We start from the raw sequence: 18511 nt of genomic DNA, 5'->3' as shown, positions 1-18511 counted from the left end.
TCCAAATTTCCCCTTCGTTCTTTATGCTGTAGTAATTTAGTTCCGTCGGAACGATTGCTTTATATTTTGCTTCTCATCGAAGCATGAAGGCGGATCTGAAGGCGCGAGACAAGTCAGGAACGGTACGGCTGGATCGAAGCCCGGATCGTCGGTCAAAGTTGTCGGCGCAAATGTATAAGCGCAAGCGTGAAGGATCAATTTCAGGATAATTGAGAGTTGCGCGACGAGGGAAAAAAAACTGGTGCAAATCAACAAGAAAAAAATGTAAAAGTAAATAAATAAAAGGATGAGGGGAAATTCTTGAATTGACGCTTAAAATGAATTCGGGTCCAGAAAAGCCACACTGCTTCACAGGACGGGGCAGTTTAAAAGAATAAAGCGAAAGGAACATGGCGGGTGCGATCATACCAGCACTAATGCACCGGATCCCATCAGAACTTCGAAGTTAAGCGTGCTTGGGCGACAGTAGTACTAGGATGGGTGACCCTAGGCCGGTCAACGGGTTGGGTCTACACCCGGATCCGGATCGGATCCCTGAAATTTTTGCGGGTATGGGTAGGGATTTAATTCCGTTATCCGGATCCGGATCCGTTTTTTCAAACAAAAAAACGGGTCGGATACGGAATATAGTATTCCGACCCGTATTAGACCCGGATCCGGATATAAATGATTTAATAATTTGTAAAAAATATATATTATCAATATAATTTGATTAGGATGATGTATTTGAGTAAAATCAATTTGATTTATTTTCTTATTTGGTTTTTTCTTTGCATTAGTTAGAAATTAGTTTACAAATATATCTTTTTCTCTTTTTTGTTAGAAATTATAAATTTTGGCAAATTTGTTCGGGTAGACCCGACCCGGATCCGAGACTCGCCGGGTCCGGATCCGGAACACCGAATAAAAGACCCGTCGGGTAAACGGGTCGGATCCGGGTCCGGGTCCGGAATAATGAATTCCGGCCCGGACCCGGCCCGTTGACACCCCTAGGTGACCCCCTGGGAAATCCTCGTGTTGCACCCCTCCCTTTTTTGTTTCGAAATCCAAATTTCCCCTTCGTTATTTATGCTGTAGTAATTTAGCTCCGTCGGAACGATTGCTTTATATTTTGCTTCTCATCGAAGCATGAAGGCGGATCTGAAGGCGCGAGACAAGTCAGGAACGGTACGGCTGGATCGAAGCCCGGATCGTCGGTCAAAGTTGTCGGCGCAAATGTATAAGCGCAAGCGTGAAGGATCAATTTCAGGATAATTGAGAGTTGCGCGACGAGGGAAAAAAAAATGGTGCAAATCAACAAGAAAAAAATGTAAAAGTAAATAAATAAAAGGATGAGGGGAAATTCTTGAATTGACGCTTAAAATGAATTCGGGTCCAGAAAAGCCACACTGCTTCACAGGACGGGGCAGTTTAAAAAAATAAAGCGAAAGGAACATGGCGGGTGCGATCATACCAGCACTAATGCACCGGATCCCATCAGAACTCCGAAGTTAAGCGTGCTTGGGCGAGAGTAGTACTAGGATGGGTGACCCCCTGGGAAGTCCTCGTGTTGCACCCCTCCCTTTTTTGTTTCGAAATCCAAATTTCCCCTTCGTTCTTTATGCTGTAGTAATTTAGCTCCGTCGGAACGATTGCTTTATATTTTGCTTCTTATCGAAGCATGAAGGCGGATCTGAAAGCGCGAGACAAGTCAGGAACGGTACGGCTGGATCGAAGCCCGGATCGTCGGTCAATGTTGTCGGCGCAAATGTATAAGCGCAAGCGTGAAGGATCAATTTCAGGATAATTGAGAGTTGTGCGACGAGTGAAAAAAAAGGTGCAAAGCAACAAGAAAAAAATATAAAAGTAAATAAATAAAAGGATGAGAGGAAATTCATGAATTGACGCTTAGAATGAATTCGGGTCCAGAAAAGCCAAACTGCTTCACAGGACGTGGCAGTTTAAAAGAATAAAGCGAAAGGAAAATGGCGGGTGCGATCATACTAGCACTAATGCACCGGATCCCATCAGAACTTCGAAGTTAAGCGTGCTTGGGCGACAGTAGTACTAGGATGGGTGACCCTAGGCCGGTCAACGGGTTGGGTCTACACCCGGATCCGGATCGGATCCCTGAAATTTTTGCGGGTATGGGTAGGGATTTAATTCCGTTATCCGGATCCGGATCCGTTTTTTCAAACAAAAAAACGGGTCGGATACGGAATATAGTATTCCGACCCGTATTAGACCCGGATCCGGATATAAATGATTTAATAATTTGTAAAAAATATATATTATCAATATAATTTGATTAGGATGATGTATTTGAGTAAAATCAATTTGATTTATTTTCTTATTTGGTTTTTTCTTTGCATTAGTTAGAAATTAGTTTACAAATATATCTTTTTCTCTTTTTTGTTAGAAATTATAAATTTTGGCAAATATGTTCGGGTAGACCCGACCCGGATCCGAGACTCGCCGGGTCCGGATCCGGAACACCGAATAAAAGACCCGTCGGGTAAACGGGTCGGATCCGGGTCCGGGTCCGGAATAATGAATTTCGGCCCGGACCCGGCCCGTTGACACCCCTAGGTGACCCCCTGGGAAATCCTCGTGTTGCACCCCTCCCTTTTTTGTTTCGAAATCCAAATTTTCCCTTCGTTCTTTATGCTGTAGTAATTTAGCTCCGTCGGAACGATTGCTTTATATTTTGCTTCTCATCGAAGCATGAAGGCGGATCTGAAGGCGCGAGACAAGTCAGGAACGGTACGGCTGGATCGAAGCCCGGATCGTCGGTCAAAGTTGTCGGCGCAAATGTATAAGCGCAAGCGTGAAGGATCAATTTCAGGATAATTGAGAGTTGCGCGACGAAGGAAAAAAAAATGGTGCAAATCAACAAGAAAAAAATGTAAAAGTAAATAAATAAAAGGATGAGGGGAAATTCTTGAATTGACGCTTAAAATGAATTCGGGTCCAGAAAAGCCACACTGCTTCACAGGACGGGGCAGTTTAAAAGAATAAAGCGAAAGGAACATGGCGGGTGCGATCATACCAGCACTAATGCACCGGATCCCATCAGAACTCCGAAGTTAAGCGTGCTTGGGCGAGAGTAGTACTAGGATGGGTGACCCCCTGGGAAGTCCTCGTGTTGCACCCCTCCCTTTTTTGTTTCGAAATCCAAATTTCCCCTTCGTTCTTTATGCTGTAGTAATTTAGCTCCGTCGGAACGATTGCTTTATATTTTGCTTCTTATCGAAGCATGAAGGCGGATCTGAAGGCGCGAGACAAGTCAGGAACGGTACGGCTGGATCGAAGCCCGGATCGTCGGTCAATGTTGTCGGCGCAAATGTATAAGCGCAAGCGTGAAGGATCAATTTCAGGATAATTGAGAGTTGTGCGACGAGTGAAAAAAAAGGTGCAAAGCAACAAGAAAAAAATATAAAAGTAAATAAATAAAAGGATGAGAGGAAATTCATGAATTGACGCTTAGAATGAATTCGGGTCCAGAAAAGCCAAACTGCTTCACAGGACGTGGCAGTTTAAAAGAATAAAGCGAAAGGAACATGGCGGGTGCGATCATACCAGCACTAATGCACCGGATCCCATCAGAACTCCGAAGTTAAGCGTGCTTGGGCGACAGTAGTACTAGGATGGGTGACCCTAGGCCTGTCAACGGGTCGGGTCTAGACCCGGATCCGGATCGGATCCCTGAAATTTTTTCGGGTATGGGTAGGGATTTAATTCCGTTATCCGGATCCGGATCCGTTTTTTCAAACAAAAAAACGGGTCGGATACGGAATATAGTATTCCGACCCGTATTAGACCCGGATCCGGATATAAATGATTTAATAATTTATAAAAAATATATATTATCAATATAATTTGATTAGGATGATGTATTTGAGTAAAATCAATTTGATTTATTTTCTTATTTGGTTTTTTCTTTGCATTAGTTAGAAATTAGTTTACAAATATATCTTTTTCTCTTTTTTGTTAGAAATTATAAATTTTGGCAAATTTGTTCGGGTAGACCCGACCCGGATCCGAGACTCGCCGGGTCCGGATCCGGAACACAGAATAAAAGACCCGTCGGGTAAACGGGTCGGATCCGGGTCCGGGTCCGGAATAATGAATTCCGGCCCGGACCCGGCCCGTTGACACCCCTAGGTGACCCCCTGGGAAATCCTCGTGTTGCACCCCTCCCTTTTTTGTTTCGAAATCCAAATTTCCCCTTCGTTCTTTATGCTGTAGTAATTTAGCTCCGTCGGAACGATTGCTTTATATTTTGCTTCTCATCGAAGCATGAAGGCGGATCTGAAGGCGCGAGACAAGTCAGGAACGGTACGGCTGGATCGAAGCCCGGATCGTCGGTCAAAGTTGTCGGCGCAAATGTATAAGCGCAAGCGTGAAGGATCAATTTCAGGATAATTGAGAGTTGTGCGACGAGTGAAAAAAAAGGTGCAAAGCAACAAGAAAAAAATATAAAAGTAAATAAATAAAAGGATGAGAGGAAATTCATGAATTGACGCTTAGAATGAATTCGGGTCCAGAAAAGCCAAACTGCTTCACAGGACGTGGCAGTTTAAAAGAATAAAGCGAAAGGAACATGGCGGGTGCGATCATACCAGCACTAATGCACCGGATCCCATCAGAACTCCGAAGTTAAGCGTGCTTGGGCGACAGTAGTACTAGGATGGGTGACCCTAGGCCTGTCAACGGGTCGGGTCTAGACCCGGATCCGGATCGGATCCCTGAAATTTTTTCGGGTATGGGTAGGGATTTAATTCCGTTATCCGGATCCGGATCCGTTTTTTCAAACAAAAAAACGGGTCGGATACGGAATATAGTATTCCGACCCGTATTAGACCCGGATCCGGATATAAATGATTTAATAATTTGTAAAAAATATATATTATCAATATAATTTGATTAGGATGATGTATTTGAGTAAAATCAATTTGATTTATTTTCTTATTTGGTTTTTTCTTTGCATTAGTTAGAAATTAGTTTACAAATATATCTTTTTCTCTTTTTTGTTAGAAATTATAAATTTTGGCAAATATGTTCGGGTAGACCCGACCCGGATCCGAGACTCGCCGGGTCCGGATCCGGAACACCGAATAAAAGACCCGTCGGGTAAACGGGTCGGATCCGGGTCCGGGTCCGGAATAATGAATTTCGGCCCGGACCCGGCCCGTTGACACCCCTAGGTGACCCCCTGGGAAATCCTCGTGTTGCACCCCTCCCTTTTTTGTTTCGAAATCCAAATTTTCCCTTCGTTCTTTATGCTGTAGTAATTTAGCTCCGTCGGAACGATTGCTTTATATTTTGCTTCTCATCGAAGCATGAAGGCGGATCTGAAGGCGCGAGACAAGTCAGGAACGGTACGGCTGGATCGAAGCCCGGATCGTCGGTCAAAGTTGTCGGCGCAAATGTATAAGCGCAAGCGTGAAGGATCAATTTCAGGATAATTGAGAGTTGCGCGACGAAAGAAAAAAAATGGTGCAAATCAACAAGAAAAAAATGTAAAAGTAAATAAATAAAAGGATGAGGGGAAATTCTTGAATTGACGCTTAAAATGAATTCGGGTCCAGAAAAGCCACACTGCTTCACAGGACGGGGCAGTTTAAAAGAATAAAGCGAAAGGAACATGGCGGGTGCGATCATACCAGCACTAATGCACCGGATCCCATCAGAACTCCGAAGTTAAGCGTGCTTGGGCGAGAGTAGTACTAGGATGGGTGACCCCCTGGGAAGTCCTCGTGTTGCACCCCTCCCTTTTTTGTTTCGAAATCCAAATTTCCCATTCGTTCTTTATGCTGTAGTAATTTAGCTCCGTCGGAACGATTGCTTTATATTTTGCTTCTTATCGAAGCATGAAGGCGGATCTGAAGGCGCGAGACAAGTCAGGAACGGTACGGCTGGATCGAAGCCCGGATCGTCGGTCAATGTTGTCGGCGCAAATGTATAAGCGCAAGCGTGAAGGATCAATTTCAGGATAATTGAGAGTTGTGCGACGAGTGAAAAAAAAGGTGCAAAGCAACAAGAAAAAAATATAAAAGTAAATAAATAAAAGGATGAGAGGAAATTCATGAATTGACGCTTAGAATGAATTCGGGTCCAGAAAAGCCAAACTGCTTCACAGGACGTGGCAGTTTAAAAGAATAAAGCGAAAGGAACATGGCGGGTGCGATCATACCAGCACTAATGCACCGGATCCCATCAGAACTCCGAAGTTAAGCGTGCTTGGGCGACAGTAGTACTAGGATGGGTGACCCTAGGCCTGTCAACGGGTCGGGTCTAGACCCGGATCCGGATCGGATCCCTGAAATTTTTTCGGGTATGGGTAGGGATTTAATTCCGTTATCCGGATCCGGATCCGTTTTTTCAAACAAAAAAACGGGTCGGATACGGAATATAGTATTCCGACCCGTATTAGACCCGGATCCGGATATAAATGATTTAATAATTTATAAAAAATATATATTATCAATAAAATTTGATTAGGATCATGTATTTGAGTAAAATCAATTTGATTTATTTTCTTATTTGGTTTTTTCTTTGCATTAGTTAGAAATTAGTTTACAAATATATCTTTTTCCCTTTTTTGTTAGAAATTATAAATTTTGGCAAATTTGTTCGGGTAGACCCGACCCGGATCCGAGACTCGCCGGGTCCGGATCCGGAACACAGAATAAAAGACCCGTCGGGTAAACGGGTCGGATCCGGGTCCGGGTCCGGAATAATGAATTCCGGCCCGGACCCGGCCCGTTGACACCCCTAGGTGACCCCCTGGGAAATCCTCGTGTTGCACCCCTCCCTTTTTTGTTTCGAAATCCAAATTTCCCCTTCGTTCTTTATGCTGTAGTAATTTACCTCCGTCGGAACGATTGCTTTATATTTTGCTTCTCATCGAAGCATGAAGGCGGATCTGAAGGCGCGAGACAAGTCAGGAACGGTACGGCTGGATCGAAGCCCGGATCGTCGGTCAAAGTTGTCGGCGCAAATGTATAAGCGCAAGCGTGAAGGATCAATTTCAGGATAATTGAGAGTTGCGCGACGAGGGAAAAAAAAATGGTGCAAATCAACAAGAAAAAAATGTAAAAGTAAATAAATAAAAGGATGAGGGGAAATTCTTGAATTGACGCTTAAAATGAATTCGGGTCCAGAAAAGCCACACTGCTTCACAGGACGGGGCAGTTTAAAAGAATAAAGCGAAAGGAACATGGCGGGTGCGATCATACCAGCACTAATGCACCGGATCCCATCAGAACTCCGAAGTTAAGCGTGCTTGGGCGAGAGTAGTACTAGGATGGGTGACCCCCTGGGAAGTCCTCGTGTTGCACCCCTCCCTTTTTTGTTTCGAAATCCAAATTTCCCCTTCGTTCTTTATGCTGTAGTAATTTAGCTCCGTCGGAACGATTGCTTTATATTTTGCTTCTTATCGAAGCATGAAGGCGGATCTGAAGGCGCGAGACAAGTCAGGAACGGTACGGCTGGATCGAAGCCCGGATCGTCGGTCAATGTTGTCGGCGCAAATGCATAAGCGCAAGCGTGAAGGATCAATTTCAGGATAATTGAGAGTTGTGCGACGAGGGAAAAAAAAGGTGCAAAGCAACAAGAAAAAAATATAAAAGTAAATAAATAAAAGCATGAGAGGAAATTCATGAATTGACGCTTAGAATGAATTCGGGTCCAGAAAAGCCAAACTGCTTCACAGGACGTGGCAGTTTAAAAGAATAAAGCGAAAGGAACATGGCGGGTGCGATCATACCAGCACTAATGCACCGGATCCCATCAGAACTCCGAAGTTAAGCGTGCTTGGGCGACAGTAGTACTAGGATGGGTGACCCTAGGCCTGTCAACGGGTCGGGTCTAGACCCGGATCCGGATCGGATCCCTGAAATTTTTTCGGGTATGGGTAGGGATTTAATTCCGTTATCCGGATCCGGATCCGTTTTTTCAAACAAAAAAACGGGTCGGATACGGAATATAGTATTCCGACCCGTATTAGACCCGGATCCGGATATAAATGATTTAATAATTTATAAAAAATATATATTATCAATATAATTTGATTAGGATGATGTATTTGAGTAAAATCAATTTGATTTATTTTCTTAATTGGTTTTTTCTTTGCATTAGTTAGAAATTAGTTTACAAATATATCTTTTTCTCTTTTTTGTTAGAAATTATAAATTTTGGCAAATTTGTTCGGGTAGACCCGACCCGGATCCGAGACTCCCCGGGTCCGGATCCGGAACACAGAATAAAAGACCCGTCGGGTAAACGGGTCGGATCCGGGTCCGGGTCCGGAATAATGAATTCCGGCCCGGACCCGGCCCGTTGACACCCCTAGGTGACCCCCTGGGAAATCCTCGTGTTGCACCCCTCCCTTTTTTGTTTCGAAATCCAAATTTCCCCTTCGTTCTTTATGCTGTAGTAATTTAGCTCCGTCGGAACGATTGCTTTATATTTTGCTTCTCATCGAAGCATGAAGGCGGATCTGAAGGCGCGAGACAAGTCAGGAACGGTACGGCTGGATCGAAGCCCGGATCGTCGGTCAAAGTTGTCGGCGCAAATGTATAAGCGCAAGCGTGAAGGATCAATTTCAGGATAATTGAGAGTTGCGCGACGAGGGAAAAAAAATGGTGCAAATCAACAAGAAAAAAATGTAAAAGTAAATAAATAAAAGGATGAGGGGAAATTCTTGAATTGACGCTTAAAATGAATTCGGGTCCAGAAAAGCCACACTGCTTCACAGGACGGGGCAGTTTAAAAGAATAAAGCGAAAGGAACATGGCGGGTGCGATCATACCAGCACTAATGCACCGGATCCCATCAGAACTCCGAAGTTAAGCGTGCTTGGGCGAGAGTAGTACTAGGATGGGTGACCCCCTGGGAAGTCCTCGTGTTGCACCCCTCCCTTTTTTGTTTCGAAATCCAAATTTCCCCTTCGTTCTTTATGCTGTAGTAATTTAGCTCCGTCGGAACGATTGCTTTATATTTCGCTTCTTATCGAAGCATGAAGGCGGATCTGAAGGCGCGAGACAAGTCAGGAACGGTACGGCTGGATCGAAGCCCGGATCGTCGGTCAATGTTGTCGGCGCAAATGTATAAGCGCAAGCGTGAAGGATCAATTTCAGGATAATTGAGAGTTGTGCGACGAGTGAAAAAAAAGGTGCAAAGCAACAAGAAAAAAATATAAAAGTAAATAAATAAAAGGATGAGAGGAAATTCATGAATTGACGCTTAGAATGAATTCGGGTCCAGAAAAGCCAAACTGCTTCACAGGACGTGGCAGTTTAAAAGAATAAAGCGAAAGGAACATGGCGGGTGCGATCATACCAGCACTAATGCACCGGATCCCATCAGAACTTCGAAGTTAAGCGTGCTTGGGCGACAGTAGTACTAGGATGGGTGACCCTAGGCCGGTCAACGGGTCGGGTCTAGACCCGGATCCGGATCGGATCCCTGAAATTTTTGCGGGTATGGGTAGGGATTTAATTCCGTTATCCGTATCCGGATCCGTTTTTTCAAACAAAAAAACGGGTCGGATACGGAATATAGTATTCCGACCCGTATTAGACCCGGATTCGGATATAAATGATTTAATAATTTATAAAAAATATATATTATCAATATAATTTGATTAGGATCATGTATTTGAGTAAAATCAATTTGATTTATTTTCTTATTTGGTTTTTTCTTTGCATTAGTTAGAAATTAGTTTACAAATATATCTTTTTCTCTTTTTTGTTAGAAATTATAAATTTTGGCAAATTTGTTCGGGTAGACCCGACCCGGATCCGAGACTCGCCGGGTCCGGATCCGGAACACAGAATAAAAGACCCGTCGGGTAAACGGGTCGGATCCGGGTCCGGGTCCGGAATAATGAATTCCGGCCCGGACCCGGCCCGTTGACACCCCTAGGTGACCCCCTGGGAAATCCTCGTGTTGCACCCCTCCCTTTTTTGTTTCGAAATCCAAATTTCCCCTTCGTTCTTTATGCTGTAGTAATTTAGCTCCGTCGGAACGATTGCTTTATATTTTGCTTCTCATCGAAGCATGAAAGCGGATCTGAAGGCGCGAGACAAGTCAGGAACGGTACGGCTGGATCGAAGCCCGGATCGTCGGTCAAAGTTGTCGGCGCAAATGTATAAGCGCAAGCGTGAAGGATCAATTTCAGGATAATTGAGAGTTGCGCGACGAGGGAAAAAAAAATGGTGCAAATCAACAAGAAAAAAATGTAAAAGTAAATAAATAAAAGGATGAGGGGAAATTCTTGAATTGACGCTTAAAATGAATTCGTGTCCAGAAAAGCCACACTGCTTCACAGGACGGGGCAGTTTAAAAGAATAAAGCGAAAGGAACATGGCGGGTGCGATCATACCAGCACTAACGCACCGGATCCCATCAGAACTCCGAAGTTAAGCGTGCTTGGGCGAGAGTAGTACTAGGATGGGTGACCCCCTGGGAAGTCCTCGTGTTGCACCCCTCCCTTTTTTGTTTCGAAATCCAAATTTCCCCTTCGTTCTTTATGCTGTAGTAATTTAGCTCCGTCGGAACGATTGCTTTATATTTTGCTTCTTATCGAAGCATGAAGGCGGATCTGAAGGCGCGAGACAAGTCAGGAACGGTACGGCTGGATCGAAGCCCGGATCGTCGGTCAATGTTGTCGGCGCAAATGCATAAGCGCAAGCGTGAAGGATCAATTTCAGGATAATTGAGAGTTGTGCGACGAGGGAAAAAAAAGGTGCAAAGCAACAAGAAAAAAATATAAAAGTAAATAAATAAAAGGATGAGAGGAAATTCATGAATTGACGCTTAGAATGAATTCGGGTCCAGAAAAGCCAAACTGCTTCACAGGACGTGGCAGTTTAAAAGAATAAAGCGAAAGGAACATGGCGGGTGCGATCATACCAGCACTAATGCACCGGATCCCATCAGAACTCCGAAGTTAAGCGTGCTTGGGCGACAGTAGTACTAGGATGGGTGACCCTAGGCCTGTCAACGGGTCGGGTCTAGACCCGGATCCGGATCGGATCCCTGAAATTTTTTCGGGTATGGGTAGGGATTTAATTCCGTTATCCGGATCCGGATCCGTTTTTTCAAACAAAAAAACGGGTCGGATACGGAATATAGTATTCCGACCCGTATTAGACCCGGATCCGGATATAAATGATTTAATAATTTATAAAAAATATATATTATCAATATAATTTGATTAGGATGATGTATTTGAGTAAAATCAATTTGATTTATTTTCTTATTTGGTTTTTTCTTTGCATTAGTTAGAAATTAGTTTACAAATATATCTTTTTCTCTTTTTTGTTAGAAATTATAAATTTTGGCAAATTTGTTCGGGTAGACCCGACCCGGATCCGAGACTCGCCGGGTCCGGATCCGGAACACAGAATAAAAGACCCGTCGGGTAAACGGGTCGGATCCGGGTCCGGGTCCGGAATAATGAATTCCGGCCCGGACCCGGCCCGTTGACACCCCTAGGTGACCCCCTGGGAAATCCTCGTGTTGCACCCCTCCCTTTTTTGTTTCGAAATCCAAATTTCCCCTTCGTTCTTTATGCTGTAGTAATTTAGCTCCGTCGGAACGATTGCTTTATATTTTGCTTCTCATCGAAGCATGAAGGCGGATCTGAAGGCGCGAGACAAGTCAGGAACGGTACGGCTGGATCGAAGCCCGGATCGTCGGTCAAAGTTGTCGGCGCAAATGTATAAGCGCAAGCGTGAAGGATCAATTTCAGGATAATTGAGAGTTGCGCGACGAGGGAAAAAAAAAATGGTGCAAATCAACAAGAAAAAAATGTAAAAGTAAATAAATAAAAGGATGAGGGGAAATTCTTGAATTGACGCTTAAAATGAATTCGGGTCCAGAAAAGCCACACTGCTTCACAGGACAGGGCAGTTTAAAAGAATAAAGCGAAAGGAACATGGCGGGTGCGATCATACCAGCACTAATGCACCGGATCCCATCAGAACTCCGAAGTTAAGCGTGCTTGGGCGAGAGTAGTACTAGGATGGGTGACCCCCTGGGAAGTCCTCGTGTTGCACCCCTCCCTTTTTTGTTTCGAAATCCAAATTTCCCCTTCGTTCTTTATGCTGTAGTAATTTAGCTCCGTCGGAACGATTGCTTTATATTTCGCTTCTTATCGAAGCATGAAGGCGGATCTGAAGGCGCGAGACAAGTCAGGAATGGTACGGCTGGATCGAAGCCCGGATCGTCGGTCAATGTTGTCGGCGCAAATGTATAAGCGCAAGCGTGAAGGATCAATTTCAGGATAATTGAGAGTTGTGCGACGAGTGAAAAAAAAGGTGCAAAGCAACAAGAAAAAAATATAAAAGTAAATAAATAAAAGGATGAGAGGAAATTCATGAATTGACGCTTAGAATGAATTCGGGTCCAGAAAAGCCAAACAGCTTCACAGGACGTGGCAGTTTAAAAGAATAAAGCGAAAGGAACATGGCGGGTGCGATCATACCAGCACTAATGCACCGGATCCCATCAGAACTTCGAAGTTAAGCGTGCTTGGGCGACAGTAGTACTAGGATGGGTGACCCTAGGCCGGTCAACGGGTCGGGTCTAGACCCGGATCCGGATCGGATCCCTGAAATTTTTGCGGGTATGGGTAGGGATTTAATTCCGTTATCCGTATCCGGATCCGTTTTTTCAAACAAAAAAACGGGTCGGATACGGAATATAGTATTCCGACCCGTATTAGACCCGGATCCGGATATAAATGATTTAATAATTTATAAAAAATATATATTATCAATATAATTTGATTAGGATCATGTATTTGAGTAAAATCAATTTGATTTATTTTCTTATTTGGTTTTTTCTTTGCATTAGTTAGAAATTAGTTTACAAATATATCTTTTTCTCTTTTTTGTTAGAAATTATAAATTTTGGCAAATTTGTTCGGGTAGACCCGACCCGGATCCGAGACTCGCCGGGTCCGGATCCGGAACACAGAATAAAAGACCCGTCGGGTAAACGGGTCGGATCCGGGTCCGGGTCCGGAATAATGAATTCCGGCCCGGACCCGGCCCGTTGACACCCCTAGGTGACCCCCTGGGAAATCCTCGTGTTGCACCCCTCCCTTTTTTGTTTCGAAATCCAAATTTCCCCTTCGTTCTTTATGCTGTAGTAATTTAGCTCCGTCGGAACGATTGCTTTATATTTTGCTTCTCATCGAAGCATGAAGGCGGATCTGAAGGCGCGAGACAAGTCAGGAACGGTACGGCTGGATCGAAGCCCGGATCGTCGGTCAAAGTTGTCGGCGCAAATGTATAAGCGCAAGCGTGAAGGATCAATTTCAGGATAATTGAGAGTTGCGCGACGAGGGAAAAAAAAATGGTGCAAATCAACAAGAAAAAAATGTAAAAGTAAATAAATAAAAGGATGAGGGGAAATTCTTGAATTGACGCTTAAAATGAATTCGTGTCCAGAAAAGCCACACTGCTTCACAGGACGGGGCAGTTTAAAAGAATAAAGCGAAAGGAACATGGCGGGTGCGATCATACCAGCACTAATGCACCGGATCCCATCAGAACTCCGAAGTTAAGCGTGCTTGGGCGAGAGTAGTACTAGGATGGGTGACCCCCTGGGAAGTCCTCGTGTTGCACCCCTCCCTTTTTTGTTTCGAAATCCAAATTTCCCCTTCGTTCTTTATGCTGTAGTAATTTAGCTCCGTCGGAACGATTGCTTTATATTTTGCTTCTTATCGAAGCATGAAGGCGGATCTGAAGGCGCGAGACAAGTCAGGAACGGTACGGCTGGATCGAAGCCCGGATCGTCGGTCAATGTTGTCGGCGCAAATGCATAAGCGCAAGTGTGAAGGATCAATTTCAGGATAATTGAGAGTTGTGCGACGAGGGAAAAAAAAGGTGCAAAGCAACAAGAAAAAAATATAAAAGTAAATAAATAAAAGGATGAGAGGAAATTCATGAATTGACGCTTAGAATGAATTCGGGTCCAGAAAAGCCAAACTGCTTCACAGGACGTGGCAGTTTAAAAGAATAAAGCGAAAGGAACATGGCGGGTGCGATCATACCAGCACTAATGCACCGGATCCCATCAGAACTCCGAAGTTAAGCGTGCTTGGGCGACAGTAGTACTAGGATGGGTGACCCTAGGCCTGTCAACGGGTCGGGTCTAGACCCGGATCCGGATCGGATCCCTGAAATTTTTTCGGGTATGGGTAGGGATTTAATTCCGTTATCCGGATCCGGATCCGTTTTTTCAAACAAAAAAACGGGTCGGATACGGAATATAGTATTCCGACCCGTATTAGACCCGGATCCGGATATAAATGATTTAATAATTTATAAAAAATATATATTATCAATATAATTTGATTAGGATGATGTATTTGAGTAAAATCAATTTGATTTATTTTCTTATTTGGTTTTTTCTTTGCATTAGTTAGAAATTAGTTTACAAATATATCTTTTTCTCTTTTTTGTTAGAAATTATAAATTTTGGCAAATTTGTTCGGGTAGACCCGACCCGGATCCGAGACTCGCCGGGTCCGGATCCGGAACACAGAATAAAAGACCCGTCGGGTAAACGGGTCGGATCCGGGTCCGGGTCCGGAATAATGAATTCCGGCCCGGACCCAGCCCGTTGACACCCCTAGGTGACCCCCTGGGAAATCCTCGTGTTGCACCCCTCCCTTTTTTGTTTCGAAATCCAAATCTCCCCTTCGTTCTTTATGCTGTAGTAATTTAGCTCCGTCGGAACGATTGCTTTATATTTTGCTTCTCATCGAAGCATGAAGGCGGATCTGAAGGCGCGAGACAAGTCAGGAACGGTACGGCTGGATCGAAGCCCGGATCGTCGGTCAAAGTTGTCGGCGCAAATGTATAAGCGCAAGCGTGAAGGATCAATTTCAGGATAATTGAGAGTTGCGCGACGAGGGAAAAAAAAAATGGTGCAAATCAACAAGAAAAAAATGTAAAAGTAAATAAATAAAAGGATGAGGGGAAATTCTTGAATTGACGCTTAAAATGAATTCGGGTCCAGAAAAGCCACACTGCTTCACAGGACGGGGCAGTTTAAAAGAATAAAGCGAAAGGAACATGGCGGGTGCGATCATACCAGCACTAATGCACCGGATCCCATCAGAACTCCGAAGTTAAGCGTGCTTGGGCGAGAGTAGTACTAGGATGGGTGACCCCCTGGGAAGTCCTCGTGTTGCACCCCTCCCTTTTTTGTTTCGAAATCCAAATTTCCCCTTCGTTCTTTATGCTGTAGTGATTTAGCTCCGTCGGAACGATTGCTTTTTATTTTGCTTCTTATCGAAGCATGAAGGCGGATCTGAAGGCGCGAGACAAGTCAGGAACGGTACGGCTGGATCGAAGCCCGGATCGTCGGTCAATGTTGTCGGCGCAAATGTATAAGCGCAAGCGTGAAGGATCAATTTCAGGATAATTGAGAGTTGTGCGACGAGTGAAAAAAAAGGTGCAAAGCAACAAGAAAAAAATATAAAAGTAAATAAATAAAAGGATGAGAGGAAATTCATGAATTGACGCTTAGAATGAATTCGGGTCCAGAAAAGCCAAACTGCTTCACAGGACGTGGCAGTTTAAAAGAATAAAGCGAAAGGAAAATGGTGGGTGCGATCATACTAGCACTAATGCACCGGATCCCATCAGAACTTCGAAGTTAAGCGTGCTTGGGCGACAGTAGTACTAGGATGGGTGACCCTAGGCCGGTCAACGGGTCGGGTCTAGACCCGGATCCGGATCGGATCCCTGAAATTTTTGCGGGTATGGGTAGGGATTTAATTCCGTTATCCGTATCCGGATCCGTTTTTTCAAACAAAAAAACGGGTCGGATACGGAATATAGTATTCCGACCCGTATTAGACCCGGATCCGGATATAAATGATTTAATAATTTATAAAAAATATATATTATCAATATAATTTGATTAGGATGATGTATTTGAGTAAAATCAATTTGATTTATTTTCTTATTTGGTTTTTTCTTTGCATTAGCTAGAAATTTGTTTACAAATATATCTTTTTCTCTTTTTTGTTAGAAATTATAAATTTTGGCAAATTTGTTCGGGTAGACCCGACCCGGATCCGAGACTCGCCGGGTCCGGATCCGGAACACAGAATAAAAGACCCGTCGGGTAAACGGGTCGGATCCGGGTCCGGGTCCGGAATAATGAATTCCGGCCCGGACCCGGCCCGTTGACACCCCTAGGTGACCCCCTGGGAAATCCTCGTGTTGCACCCCTCCCTTTTTTGTTTCGAAATCCAAATTTCCCCTTCGTTCTTTATGCTGTAGTAATTTAGCTCCGTCGGAACGATTGCTTTATATTTTGCTTCTCATCGAAGCATGAAGGCGGATCTGAAGGCGCGAGACAAGTCAGGAACGGTACGGCTGGATCGAAGCCCGGATCGTCGGTCAAAGTTGTCGGCGCAAATGTATAAGCGCAAGCGTGAAGGATCAATTTCAGGATAATTGAGAGTTGCGCGACGAGGGAAAAAAAATGGTGCAAATCAACAAGAAAAAAATGTAAAAGTAAATAAATAAAAGGATGAGGGGAAATTCTTGAATTGACGCTTAAAATGAATTCGGGTCCAGAAAAGCCACACTGCTTCACAGGACGGGGCAGTTTAAAAGAATAAAGCGAAAGGAACATGGCGGGTGCGATCATACCAGCACTAATGCACCGGATCCCATCAGAACTTCGAAGTTAAGCGTGATTGGGCGACAGTAGTACTAGGATGGGTGACCCTAGGCCGGTCAACGGGTTGGGTCTACATCCGGATCCGGATCGGATCCCTGAAATTTTTGCGGGTATGGGTAGGGATTTAATTCCGTTATCCGGATCCGGATCCGTTTTTTCAAACAAAAAAACGGGTCGGATACGGAATATAGTATTCCGACCCGTATTAGACCCGGATCCGGATATAAATGATTTAATAATTTGTAAAAAATATATATTATCAATATAATTTGATTAGGATGATGTATTTGAGTAAAATCAATTTGATTTATTTTCTTATTTGGTTTTTTCTTTGCATTAGTTAGAAATTAGTTTACAAATATATCTTTTTCTCTTTTTTGTTAGAAATTTTAAATTTTGGCAAATATGTTCGGGTAGACCCGACCCGGATCCGAGACTCGCCGGGTCCGGATCCGGAACACCGAATAAAAGACCCGTCGGGTAAACGGGTCGGATCCGGGTCCGGGTCCGGAATAATGAATTCCGGCCCGGACCCGGCCCGTTGACACCCCTAGGTGACCCCCTGGGAAATCCTCGTGTTGCACCCCTCCCTTTTTTGTTTCGAAATCCAAATTTTCCCTTCGTTCTTTATGCTGTAGTAATTTAGCTCCGTCGGAACGATTGCTTTATATTTTGCTTCTCATCGAAGCATGAAGGCGGATCTGAAGGCGCGAGACAAGTCAGGAACGGTACGGCTGGATCGAAGCCCGGATCGTCGGTCAAAGTTGTCGGCGCAAATGTATAAGCGCAAGCGTGAAGGATCAATTTCAGGATAATTGAGAGTTGCGCGACGAAGGAAAAAAAAATGGTGCAAATCAACAAGAAAAAAATGTAAAAGTAAATAAATAAAAGGATGAGGGGAAATTCTTGAATTGACGCTTAAAATGAATTCGGGTCCAGAAAAGCCACACTGCTTCACAGGACGGGGCAGTTTAAAAGAATAAAGCGAAAGGAACATGGCGGGTGCGATCATACCAGCACTAATGCACCGGATCCCATCAGAACTCCGAAGTTAAGCGTGCTTGGGCGAGAGTAGTACTAGGATGGGTGACCCCCTGGGAAGTCCTCGTGTTGCACCCCTCCCTTTTTTGTTTCGAAATCCAAATTTCCCCTTCGTTCTTTATGCTGTAGTAATTTAGTTCCGTCGGAACGATTGCTTTATATTTTGCTTCTCATCGAAGCATGAAGGCGGATCTGAAGGCGCGAGACAAGTCAGGAACGGTACGGCTGGATCGAAGCCCGGATCGTCGGTCAAAGTTGTCGGCGCAAATGTATAAGCGCAAGCGTGAAGGATCAATTTCAGGATAATTGAGAGTTGCGCGACGAGGGAAAAAAAAATGGTGCAAATCAACAAGAAAAAAATGTAAAAGTAAATAAATAAAAGGATGAGGGGAAATTCTTGAATTGACGCTTAAAATGAATTCGGGTCCAGAAAAGCCACACTGCTTCACAGGACGGGGCAGTTTAAAAGAATAAAGCGAAAGGAACATGGCGGGTGCGATCATACCAGCACTAATGCACCGGATCCCATCAGAACTTCGAAGTTAAGCGTGCTTGGGCGACAGTAGTACTAGGATGGGTGACCCTAGGCCGGTCAACGGGTTGGGTCTACACCCGGATCCGGATCGGATCCCTGAAATTTTTGCGGGTATGGGTAGGGATTTAATTCCGTTATCCGGATCCGGATCCGTTTTTTCAAACAAAAAAACGGGTCGGATACGGAATATAGTATTCCGACCCGTATTAGACCCGGATCCGGATATAAATGATT

The 18511-nt window shown here is 44.2% G+C and overlaps 10 non-coding genes and 13 pseudogenes across 10 annotated transcripts; all 23 read left to right on the top strand.

Moving 5' to 3' along the window:
* The first annotated feature begins 394 nt into the window (after positions 1-394).
* LOC140020081 (5S ribosomal RNA) lies at positions 395-512 on the top strand (annotated as a pseudogene).
* Positions 513-1439: 927 nt separating this feature from the next.
* On the top strand, positions 1440-1558 carry LOC140020848 (5S ribosomal RNA). The gene has a single exon (XR_011824818.1). It is a non-coding gene; the product is annotated as a 5S ribosomal RNA (ribosomal RNA).
* Positions 1559-1969: 411 nt separating this feature from the next.
* LOC140020630 (5S ribosomal RNA) lies at positions 1970-2087 on the top strand (annotated as a pseudogene).
* A 927-nt stretch (positions 2088-3014) lies between these two features.
* LOC140020847 (5S ribosomal RNA) lies at positions 3015-3133 on the top strand. Its single transcript, XR_011824817.1, has one exon. It is a non-coding gene; the product is annotated as a 5S ribosomal RNA (ribosomal RNA).
* A 411-nt stretch (positions 3134-3544) lies between these two features.
* LOC140018875 (5S ribosomal RNA) lies at positions 3545-3662 on the top strand (annotated as a pseudogene).
* Positions 3663-4587: 925 nt separating this feature from the next.
* LOC140018874 (5S ribosomal RNA) lies at positions 4588-4705 on the top strand (annotated as a pseudogene).
* Positions 4706-5631: 926 nt separating this feature from the next.
* On the top strand, positions 5632-5750 carry LOC140020846 (5S ribosomal RNA). The gene has a single exon (XR_011824816.1). It is a non-coding gene; the product is annotated as a 5S ribosomal RNA (ribosomal RNA).
* Positions 5751-6161: 411 nt separating this feature from the next.
* On the top strand, positions 6162-6279 carry LOC140018872 (5S ribosomal RNA; annotated as a pseudogene).
* Positions 6280-7206: 927 nt separating this feature from the next.
* On the top strand, positions 7207-7325 carry LOC140020845 (5S ribosomal RNA). The gene has a single exon (XR_011824815.1). It is a non-coding gene; the product is annotated as a 5S ribosomal RNA (ribosomal RNA).
* Positions 7326-7736: 411 nt separating this feature from the next.
* On the top strand, positions 7737-7854 carry LOC140018871 (5S ribosomal RNA; annotated as a pseudogene).
* A 926-nt stretch (positions 7855-8780) lies between these two features.
* On the top strand, positions 8781-8899 carry LOC140020844 (5S ribosomal RNA). The gene has a single exon (XR_011824814.1). It is a non-coding gene; the product is annotated as a 5S ribosomal RNA (ribosomal RNA).
* A 411-nt stretch (positions 8900-9310) lies between these two features.
* LOC140019688 (5S ribosomal RNA) lies at positions 9311-9428 on the top strand (annotated as a pseudogene).
* A 927-nt stretch (positions 9429-10355) lies between these two features.
* LOC140017513 (5S ribosomal RNA) lies at positions 10356-10474 on the top strand. The gene has a single exon (XR_011823822.1). It is a non-coding gene; the product is annotated as a 5S ribosomal RNA (ribosomal RNA).
* Positions 10475-10885: 411 nt separating this feature from the next.
* On the top strand, positions 10886-11003 carry LOC140018870 (5S ribosomal RNA; annotated as a pseudogene).
* Positions 11004-11931: 928 nt separating this feature from the next.
* LOC140020842 (5S ribosomal RNA) lies at positions 11932-12050 on the top strand. Its single transcript, XR_011824812.1, has one exon. It is a non-coding gene; the product is annotated as a 5S ribosomal RNA (ribosomal RNA).
* Positions 12051-12461: 411 nt separating this feature from the next.
* Positions 12462-12579, top strand: LOC140019687 (5S ribosomal RNA; annotated as a pseudogene).
* Positions 12580-13506: 927 nt separating this feature from the next.
* Positions 13507-13625, top strand: LOC140020841 (5S ribosomal RNA). The gene has a single exon (XR_011824811.1). It is a non-coding gene; the product is annotated as a 5S ribosomal RNA (ribosomal RNA).
* A 411-nt stretch (positions 13626-14036) lies between these two features.
* On the top strand, positions 14037-14154 carry LOC140018869 (5S ribosomal RNA; annotated as a pseudogene).
* A 928-nt stretch (positions 14155-15082) lies between these two features.
* LOC140020840 (5S ribosomal RNA) lies at positions 15083-15201 on the top strand. The gene has a single exon (XR_011824810.1). It is a non-coding gene; the product is annotated as a 5S ribosomal RNA (ribosomal RNA).
* A 411-nt stretch (positions 15202-15612) lies between these two features.
* On the top strand, positions 15613-15730 carry LOC140020504 (5S ribosomal RNA; annotated as a pseudogene).
* Positions 15731-16656: 926 nt separating this feature from the next.
* Positions 16657-16774, top strand: LOC140020766 (5S ribosomal RNA; annotated as a pseudogene).
* A 927-nt stretch (positions 16775-17701) lies between these two features.
* On the top strand, positions 17702-17820 carry LOC140020839 (5S ribosomal RNA). The gene has a single exon (XR_011824809.1). It is a non-coding gene; the product is annotated as a 5S ribosomal RNA (ribosomal RNA).
* Positions 17821-18233: 413 nt separating this feature from the next.
* On the top strand, positions 18234-18351 carry LOC140020080 (5S ribosomal RNA; annotated as a pseudogene).
* The last annotated feature ends 160 nt before the right edge of the window (positions 18352-18511 follow it).

The sequence above is a fragment of the Coffea arabica genome, chromosome 11c, assembly GCF_036785885.1.
Source record: "Coffea arabica cultivar ET-39 chromosome 11c, Coffea Arabica ET-39 HiFi, whole genome shotgun sequence".
Lineage (NCBI taxonomy): Eukaryota > Viridiplantae > Streptophyta > Magnoliopsida > Gentianales > Rubiaceae > Coffea > Coffea arabica.
This window is presented reverse-complemented; position numbering and strand designations above follow the sequence as displayed.